General features: G+C 43.0%; 1 protein-coding gene across 2 annotated transcripts in view; it reads right to left on the reverse strand.

Moving 5' to 3' along the window:
• The window catches only part of STK38L (serine/threonine kinase 38 like), a 51,654-nt gene extending 49,682 nt beyond the window's left edge, over nucleotides 1–1,972 (reverse strand). The window contains exon 1 of one of the 2 annotated variants that reach the window (XM_089524644.1): nucleotides 1,848–1,964. The gene's annotated coding sequence lies outside the window, so the exon portion shown is untranslated. Of the gene's footprint in view, nucleotides 1–1,847 lie in introns of both variants that reach the window. The other variant, XM_089524646.1, reaches the window with a different exon arrangement.
• Between the last annotated feature and the right edge of the window lie 7,591 nt (nucleotides 1,973–9,563).

Below are 9,563 nucleotides of genomic sequence, written 5' to 3' on the forward strand. Positions count from 1 at the left end.
ATGCAGAAGGGGGGGGGGATTCCCTTTTTGATCGGCAGAGAATCCTTCATATTACATACATATTATATTATATGTTATGAAACCCACTGAGTGACCTTGGGCAAGTCATAGGCCTGTTACAGACTGCCAAAATAAAACTGCTTCAGGTCTCTTTGGAGGTATGCTGTTTAAATGATGCATGCATCCGAAGAATCCAGAAGCAGCACCAAAGCTGCACTCCGGTGCTTAGGAATGGAGTGTGGCTTTGGTGCGACCTCTGGACACTTAGGACCCATGCATCATTTAAATTGCATACCTCCGAAGAGACCCGAAGCAGCTTTATTTTGGCAGTCTGTAACAGGCCATAGTCTCTCAGCCTCAGAGGATGGCAATAGCAAACCCCGTCTGAAAGAATCCTGCCATAAAAAACCCCATCATAGGTTCACCTTAGGGCCATCATAAATCAGAAATGGCTTGAAGGCACACAACAACAACATTATATATAGTTTGTGTGTGTGTGTGTGTGTAAAATACAGAGAGGGTATCCCTTTCTGCTCTGCAGAGAGGATCTTTCATATCAGATATTATATACTATTATATACATAGAGAGACTGTGTGTTGGAGGTATATATAAACACACACAGAGACATATACTGTATGGGAAGAAGAAGCCCTTTTTGCTCTGCAGAGAGGATCCTTCCCATTATATGCATACTATCTTAAATATTAAATACTATACACTATTTTATATATATATAGTGTGTGTGTAGAGAGAGAGAGTACATATACAATATGAAGGCTCCTCTCTGCAAAGCAAAAAGAGCATCCCCCTCCCTGTGTTATTCCATCTAATTTCTCCTCCTTCCTCTCACTGCTGCTTACATTATACACTATTATACACATAGTGTATTAATATATGTATTAATACAGGGAAGAAGATGCCCTTTTTGCCCTGCAGAGGATCCTTCCCATTATATACTGTACACACTATCTTATATCCTACATACATACATATAGTGTGTGTGTATATGTATACACACACACACAGTACATATACAATATGAAAGCTCCTCTCTGCAGAGCAAAAAGGGCAGCCTCCCTCCCTGTATTATTCCAGCTAATTTCCCCCCTCGCCCTCCTCTCACTGTTTCCCATCTTGGTGCAGGGATGAAGTCTATACTATACATATGTGTGTGTGTAATATATATATATATATACATACATACATATACATATACATATACACACGTATAGTATAGACTTCATTCCTGCACCAAGATGGGAAGCAGCGAGAGGAATATATAGACTTTCGTATATGTTTGTATATATGATCTGTTAGTACAAATATACGGTAGTAACAATCATATATACAAACATATATATACACACACATATATATAGAGAGAGGGGGGATGTATATATTCCTTTCACTGCTTCCCATTTTGGTGCAGGAATGAAGTCTATACTATACGTGTGTATACACACACACACAGGTGTGTGTAGGGGATATATATGTGTGTGTGTGATATATAGCTGTGTATATATATTATATATATATATATGATTTGAGGCTGTTAACATATAAACACACTATATATGCACACGTCTAACATGCACACTCTCCCTCTCTCTTGTCTGGGTCTCCTTAGAGAAGCCCCTAGAGAAGCTCTTTCCTCCCTCCTTGCCTTGGGCCTCCTCCCTCCAGGGCCCGGGTGTCTGGAGGCCAGAGAGCCAGGAGGGCTTCAGGAGGAGGAGGAGGAGACGACCTCCCTGTCCCTCTCCTTCTCCATCTCTGGAGGCGTGACGGTGCACCAAAGCAGAGTGAGTCCGTCCTCCTTCCCTTCCTTTCCCTCCGCTGCCACACTCACTTCAGGGAGCCTCCTCTCCTCCTCCTCCGCCGTCTAATCCTGCTTCCTCCTCTTCTTCTCCGCAGCGCGAGAAGCGTCCGTCCCCTTCCCCTCCGCTGCCTCTTAATGGAGGGCGGGCAGACGCAGAGCAGGACAGACTAGCGAGAGACGTGTTTACTAGCCAAATCTCGCGAGAGGAGGAGGAGGAGGAGGAGGAGGCGCGAGGAAAGGGAGGAGAGATAGAGAGAGTGGGGAGGGAGGGAGGGAGGCGCCGCTTCTGATTGGCTCCTGAGATGAACGTTTTCCAAAGGGGAGGGGCGAGATTGAGGGGGGTAGAGGCTCAGTCAGAATAAACTCACTCTGGCTCTTCCTCTCAGGGAATATTGAGGGGAGCCTTCTCAGTGCTGTAATAATAGTCCAAGAAAGAAACACTGTAATACACTTTGACCCCTGCCATGGCTCCATCCAGAAGAACCCTGGGATATGTAGTTTGGGAGACCAGGGTTTGATTCTTCCCCCCCCCCCCCACTTCAGCCATGGAAGCCCACACTGGGTGACCTTGGGCCAGTCACACTCTCTCAGCCTCAGAGCCTCATGGCAACCCCCCCCCCTGAAGAAACTTGCCACAAATAAATAAATACCACATGATAAGTTCGCCTCATGGCACACAACAACAAGAACAACAAGGCACACCAGCACTCTTTGGCAGAGAAGGCTTAAAGGCTTTGTAAAACTACAAATCCCAGGATTCCATAGGATGGAGCCACTGCAGCACTTAAAGTGGAGCCGACCTGCGTTATTTCTACAGTGGAGGTGCACCACAAACTTGGGCTGCATCTGCACTGGAGAAATAACCCAGCTTGGCTTGGGTTTAACTCTTTGTCTGGCTCAAGGCTATGGAATTCTGGGAGTCAGAGTTTGTTGCGGGGCCCAGAGCAGAGCATGATTTTGCCGCTTTACTCATGGGATACTTACGCAATAATGACATCACACGACGTGTGAACAGCATCACGTTATTGCACAATATTGATGGGATATTGATAGGAGCATAGCACTAATATCCCATGTCTTTTTCCAGTGTCATAAACTCCTCTGTTCCCTGTATGAGAACTGTTCAGTTACTGTCCTTGTGCTGGCAAGGAGCGGCATAACTGAACTATAAGATCCCTTTCAGCTCTATAATTCAATTATTGTACTGTATAGGATCGCAATGTAATGATTACAGTGGCCTCATACAGACAGGCCAAAATAGAGCTGCTTTGGGTCACTTTGGAGGTATGCTGTTTAAATGATGCATGCATACTAAGAGTCCGAAAGCTGCACCAAAACTGTGCGCCAGTCCTTAGGACTGGATCATGGCTTTGATGTGGCTTCTGGCCTTTTAGAACGCATGCATCATTTAAACAGCATACCTCCAAAGTGACCCGAAGCAGCTTTATTTTGGCCTGTCTGTATGAGACCTATATCAAGAATCTTGTACAGTACCACCTTTGATACTGAGAGGAAGGAGCTTGTTGCCTTCTTTCTCCTGGTTTGTCTCAAAGCTTCTTCGAGTCTCCTTTGTGCTATGATACAGACTAACATGAGTGTGTTTTTGAGTAATGTCATGTGTTTTGTGCTTGCTTATCCATACCTGGAAGGTGTGTCATGCTTTGAGTGCTATGATGATGTGCGTGTGTGTGTGTGTGTGTGTATCCTTTGTACTGTATTAATTTTGTTGAAATGTTGATTTCATACAAAGAAAACTGGACTCTAAAACAATTCTGATTCTTTCTTTTTTTTAGACTCTTAAAAGCTCTTGGTTGAGCGCTTGTACGAGGAGTTGCTAGCATACGTAAAATGGGTCCCATGCTCATTTGGAGAGTTTCTCCCATCAAGTATGTCAATATAATTTTCCACAATTGGTTGTGTAGTTGGGGGGGGGGGGGGGTTCTCATTGAAACAGCCAAACTTGGTCCTGTTCTTTCCTTCCTTCTGCAGTAATGCTTGAGAAGAGGATATTAACTTTGTAACTTGTCATGGTGCTTTGCTAAGAATACTCACAAAGGAAAATAACTCATTTATCAAGATGTGAAGTACTGGGCTAAATTACTTTGTCCTCTCTCTGAAAAGCTATATATATAGGAGAGAATTAAGTGGGAATTTGGCAATAAGGAATTCCACTTTATTGATCTGGCATGTTGCAGTGGTTTGAGAGGATTAGGACCCAAAAAGACCAGGGCACAAACCCCCACTCAGCCATGGAAACGCATTGGGTAATGTTAGGTAACTCACACACAGCCTTAAAAGAAGGTACTTAGAACCCCCTCTCCAAACAAATCCTGCCAAGAAAACCCTATGAAAGGGTTGCCATAATTTGAAAACAACTTGACAACACACAGTTTTTCATGATATGGAACAAAAGAAGCTTCCTTCATACAAAGTTGGCTATTGGCTCAACTAATTCAGTAACATATGACCTCCAGAAATTCTCCAGGACTTCATATAGGAGTCTGGCCTATCCTTACCCGGATGATGCCAAGGCTGATCCAAGGATCTTTTCCATACAAATCATGTGCTCAACCACTGAGCTAGCCCCCTTTCCCACCAAACCACTTACTGGGCCCATGTTATATTTACCACTTCAGCTAGCACTCAAACATTACTGCTGTGTAGGGTCCTCAGAGGTTTAATAACTATGTTGACATAATCTGCAGGAATGCTGGAAGCTTGTCCTAAAACACGGCAGTGAAGACCAGCTGCAAGTGGAAGCAAACAATACTCTCAAAGTGAGATCAGGGAGCTTGACTTGCTGCTGTTTTTCAGTGGGCTCTGCCAGAACAGCAGATGGCAGCCACAAAAGAAAATTATTATTCCAATAGAAAATTGCACAGAGCTTTTTGGTCATGCCCTTCTTTTCCCAGATACACTATCCTTTAAATGGCCTAGTGATGTCGAAATGGCTATATAAATCTGAATTAAACTTTATTTGATAAATAACAGATGCATTATATGTTACTATAAACACTTAAAACTTTAGCCTAGCTTTCCTGTTGTTTAAACCTCTGAACCAGTTGCCAGAATTTTAATGTGATTGCCCAACTATTTTGATAGAAGTTGGAATTATTATTGATGTTCAGCCCTATTATTTTCACTCTGTGTGCATGTTTGAACAGTAAACGTTTTACTCAAGTCCATTTAATGAGGCTGCTAGTTCAGCTCAACCCAAACACATTGTTTCATATGCCACTCCTATACTCTCTAACCCTGCCTACCTTTTATTCATCATGATTGTGATTGTGATTATATTTTGTCTTTCCTCCAGCCCTGGGACTCAAGGCTTACAAAGCTTGAAACAGATAGATAAAAACTCTCAACAATAAAATTATTTTTTATTTAAGGCATTTATTTATTGCCTCTTGACCCACCAGGACCTCTGAAACGATGCACAATAGGTTAAAAACATTTTAATACATGAAACAGACAGTTCTCCCCAAACTGTCAGTTCCCTAAGGGCCTGTCAAAATAAAAATGTCTTCGATCTGCCACTAGAAGCTCATTGTAGGGGGCGGTTCTGAAAATCTTTGAGTAATGGCAGAATATTATGCTAATATGGCACTAGCAGGTTGTTCTTACACACTTTGCTGTGTGAATCTGCTCAGCCCATCATTTTCTTTCAGCTTAATTCTGTCCTATTCCAATCTTCCAGATCCTTCTGCAAGTAGAATGCAAAAAAATGACAAAACAGAAAAACAAGCAGAACACCACACTAGATTTCTTTAGTCGTGGAGAAAGGAAAAACCTGGTTCTTTCTCCACTGACTTTCCAAGCTTCTGGTTTTCAAATTGCACAGTGAGGCTCTTTGGAAGCCTAGCCATGGCTCTTCCGGGGATAGGGAACTTTTCTTTTTAGACTACAAATCACATTAACTGACTGTGCTGCTGGGGTGAAGTTGGAGTCCTTCAAATAAAAATCTAAGCAGAGAGGTAGGACGTTATCACACGGGGGAAATTGGAAGGTCAGTGCAGTGTGATCCCGGATGCAAGCATGGGGTTTCACATTTTTGCATATCACTTGTAATCGAAGTCAATGCTAAGCCAGTCCAGGGTCAACTAAGAGATGTGTAAGTTCAGGGAAATATAGAATTTACAAATCCTGTTCCACTCCAAAGTTGCATTCAGTTCGAATTTGGCAAGTATGGAATGCATGTCTCGGTTGCCATTGGATTGCCTTCGAATTAGACTAGAATTCCCAAGTTCCTTTGCCCAGAGGGCGGGGAATGCTCTGTCCTCCCCAAAAAGTTAAAAGACTGGCATCAAAGTCTGCCTTTTCTCCCTCCCTCCCGGAGGGTTGGGGGGGCTTTTCTCTCGTCTCAGAGTTCTTGAATTGTTTTGGGGGTGAAGCAGCCCTCCTCACAGAGACACACACATATTGCCTCCCTCCTTCCTCCTCTCAACCCTTTCTGACTCTTTCCCGTTGCGAACTCAGCCACTCCAATTGGAGGGAAGCAATTGGCCAGGGTTCTCTTTTTCTCTCTCTCAATCCTGTCACAGGGTTTTCTTGGCAGATTTATTCAGATGGGGTTTGCCATTGCCATTTTCTGAGGAGGTTGAGAGAGTGTGACTTGCACCAGGTCATCCAGTGGGATTCGATCTCTGCTTTCTAGAGTCATAGTCTAATGCTCAAACCAAGTACAAGGTTGCTTCAGACTGTTTTTGCATTGGTGAATTGCCTAAATAACATGAATAAGGGATAATGAATGAACAAATAACGTGAAATAACGGGTAATTAATGGACAAATAACGTGAATTGCCTAAATAGCGTGAAATAATGAATGAACAAATAATGTGAAACAAGGCAAACCATGGGAACTGGAAGCAAACCCCGACAGAACTGTAAATTTGAACTAATTCAAATTCTAGACGATGAAGGGTATGTACTCATATGATAATTTCTTTTGCATGCGCACCACTTTGGCTTTGGGATGGGCGCTGTGTTCTTCTGTGGTGTGATAACCATTCATGTACTTGCGTTCATTTCCGAATTGGCCCTACTTTCTTTCTTTCGAATTGAGAGACATTCCTCCCGTGTCATAACGTCTATAGAGAGCTGTTGCTGCTTCTGCTTCTGTTATCTTTATTTATATCTTGCCCTTCTCCAAGACTGGAATTCATTGCAGTTAATACATTAAAAAAATTACAATTGACACATTTGAAAAGTCAACATTAAAGCCAAATTAAACTATTAACCATCTTAAAAACATACACTCTAAAAAGACAGAGGGACAGCAATGAGGAGACATATTCTAGCCACCCTAGAGAGGGAGTTCCAAGTTTATGCAGCCATGGAAAAGGCCCTGTCTCAAGATCCCACCGGTGAAGACGGTGGGGTTGAGAGTCGGGCATATCCTATGGATCTCAAGGACTGGGCAAAATCATATGGGGAGATAGTCTGCCAGATAGTTTGGTCCTCAGCTGTATAGGGTTTTATAGATTCACTATATTGGCCTGTTACAGACAGCCAAAATAAAGCTGCTTCGAGTCACAGTGGAGGTATGGTGTTTCAATGATGCATGCATCCTAAGAGTCCAGAAGTTGCACCAAAGCCACGCTCCAGCCCTAAGGACTGGAGCGTGGCTTTGGTGTGGCTTCTAGACTCTTAGGACGCATGCATCATTGAAACACTATACCCCCACTGTGACTCGAAGCAGCTTTATTTTGGCTGTCTGTAACAGGCCATAGTGTTTAGAGTGATAGACTAGGGCAGCATCTGCACTGCAAAAATAATTCAGGTTGATACCACTTTAACTACCATGGCCCAATGCCATGGAATTCTGGGAATTGTAGTTTCATGAAATGTTTAGCTTTCTCTGTCAGAGAGCTCTGGTGTCACAACAAACTATAATTCCATAGCAGTGAGCCATGGTAGTTAAAGTGGTATCAGCCTGGATTATTTCTGCAGTGTGGATGCAGCCCAGGACTCCAGAAGACCAGGGTTGGAATCCCTGCTATGGCCTAGCAAACCCTTGCACAAGTTACACTGTCTCAGCTCCAGAGGAAGGTAATGATAAACCTCCAAATAAATCTTGCTAAGAAAATTTAATAATAATAATAATAATAATAATAATAATTTATATTCCGTCTTTTTCCAGGGGAATCAAGGTGGATTACAACACAAGTATAACAATAAAATGTCATAAAAATAAAAATTCACAATTAAGAACAATCCCGCATCCCAACCCTTCCCCCAGAACATAAAAAATAAACTAAGGAGCAATAAAATATAAATTAAACCACAAATAGATTAAAATTAAATTAAATTAAAATTTCAAATACAGATTTGCTAAACATTTCAAGTAGATTTGAGGCGGGACAAGTATCTTCTTCTAGGGGGGAATGGGGGCAATGATATCGGTGAGGAGGAGGCTAGTCTAGAAGGGCTAATCTGGAAAGGCGCCTGCAGGAAGAGATCTGTTTTAATTGCCCTTTTAAAGGCTTCTAGAGTGGTAATGTGATGGCTCTCGTCTGGCAGGTCGTTCCAGAGCCTAGGAGCAGCAGATGAAAAGGTCCTCTGGGTCACCGCAGCCAATCTGCAACAGATTTTTCCCAGAGGATCTAAGTGTGCAGGGTAGATTATGTGGAGGAAGGAGTTCCCACAAGTAGTCTGGACCTAGGCCATGTAGGGCTTTAAAGGTAATAACAAACACCTTGTACCTTGCCTGGAAACTGACTGACAGCCAATGATGAGACTTCAGAACTGGTGTTATGTGGTCAGTTCTTGATGTACATGCAACCAACCTGGCCGCCATAAAGGGTAGCCCCATATAGAGCGCGTTGCAGAAGTCTAGTCAAGAGGTTACCAGCGCATATAATATGGTCACCATAAGTCAGAGTTGAGTTAAAGTCACAGAACAACAACAAATATACTTTAATATCACTTTACAGCAACAAGATGTAAATGAGAGGGTAAACATTTGTTTCTTCTTTTTAAAAAAACCATTTTAATAGAAACTGCTCCCAATGGTATTTGTGTCTAGAATCTGACATCTCAGGCTCACTCAGCTTGGGTGTGTTCCTGGATTTAGATCTGGGTCTAAATGCCCAGATTTCAGCTGTTGCCAGGAGCGCATTTCCACAATTTGCATGGATCTGGCTACGGTGACACATCCCTTGGTTATATCCTGCTTAGACTATCGTAATGCACTCTATATGGGGCTGCCTTTGGAGACTGTTCCAAAACTTCATTGGGTCCAAAATGCCACAGCCGGGCTGTTGACTGGGACTAGGTACAGGGATCATGTGGTTCCTCTGCTGAAACAGCTGTACTAGCTACCTGTCAATTTCTGGGCAGACTTCAAATTCTGGTTTTGACCTTTAAAGCCTAAATGGCTTGGGTTCAGACAATCTGAAGGGCTGTAGCTCTCTCTATACAAACCAGCCCACATGTTAAGGTTGCAGGGGAGGGCTACCTCTCAGTCTCACCACCTTTGCAGGCATGTTTGGTGCGCAGCCTTCTCTGTGGCTGCTCCCAGACTGTGGAACTCCTTCCCATGGGAGCTCAGGTTGGCCCCCTCCCTGTTCTCCATTCACTGGCAGCTGAAGGCATTCTTGTTTAGGCAAACTTTGGGTGGGTGAATATCCTATATGTACCTGTAGAATGGTCTGCTGCTTTTAATGCTTTAATATTTTTTTACCTTTTTAAGATGGTTTTAACTACGGCATGTTTTTAGCTGTTCCCCCCCCCCCCAATTATCAGTAT

Source organism: Sceloporus occidentalis, unplaced genomic scaffold (genome assembly GCF_023333645.1).
Source record: "Sceloporus occidentalis isolate IW3139 unplaced genomic scaffold, rSceOcc1.0.p SCAF_5, whole genome shotgun sequence".
In the NCBI taxonomy this organism is placed as follows: Eukaryota; Metazoa; Chordata; class Lepidosauria; order Squamata; family Phrynosomatidae; genus Sceloporus; species Sceloporus occidentalis.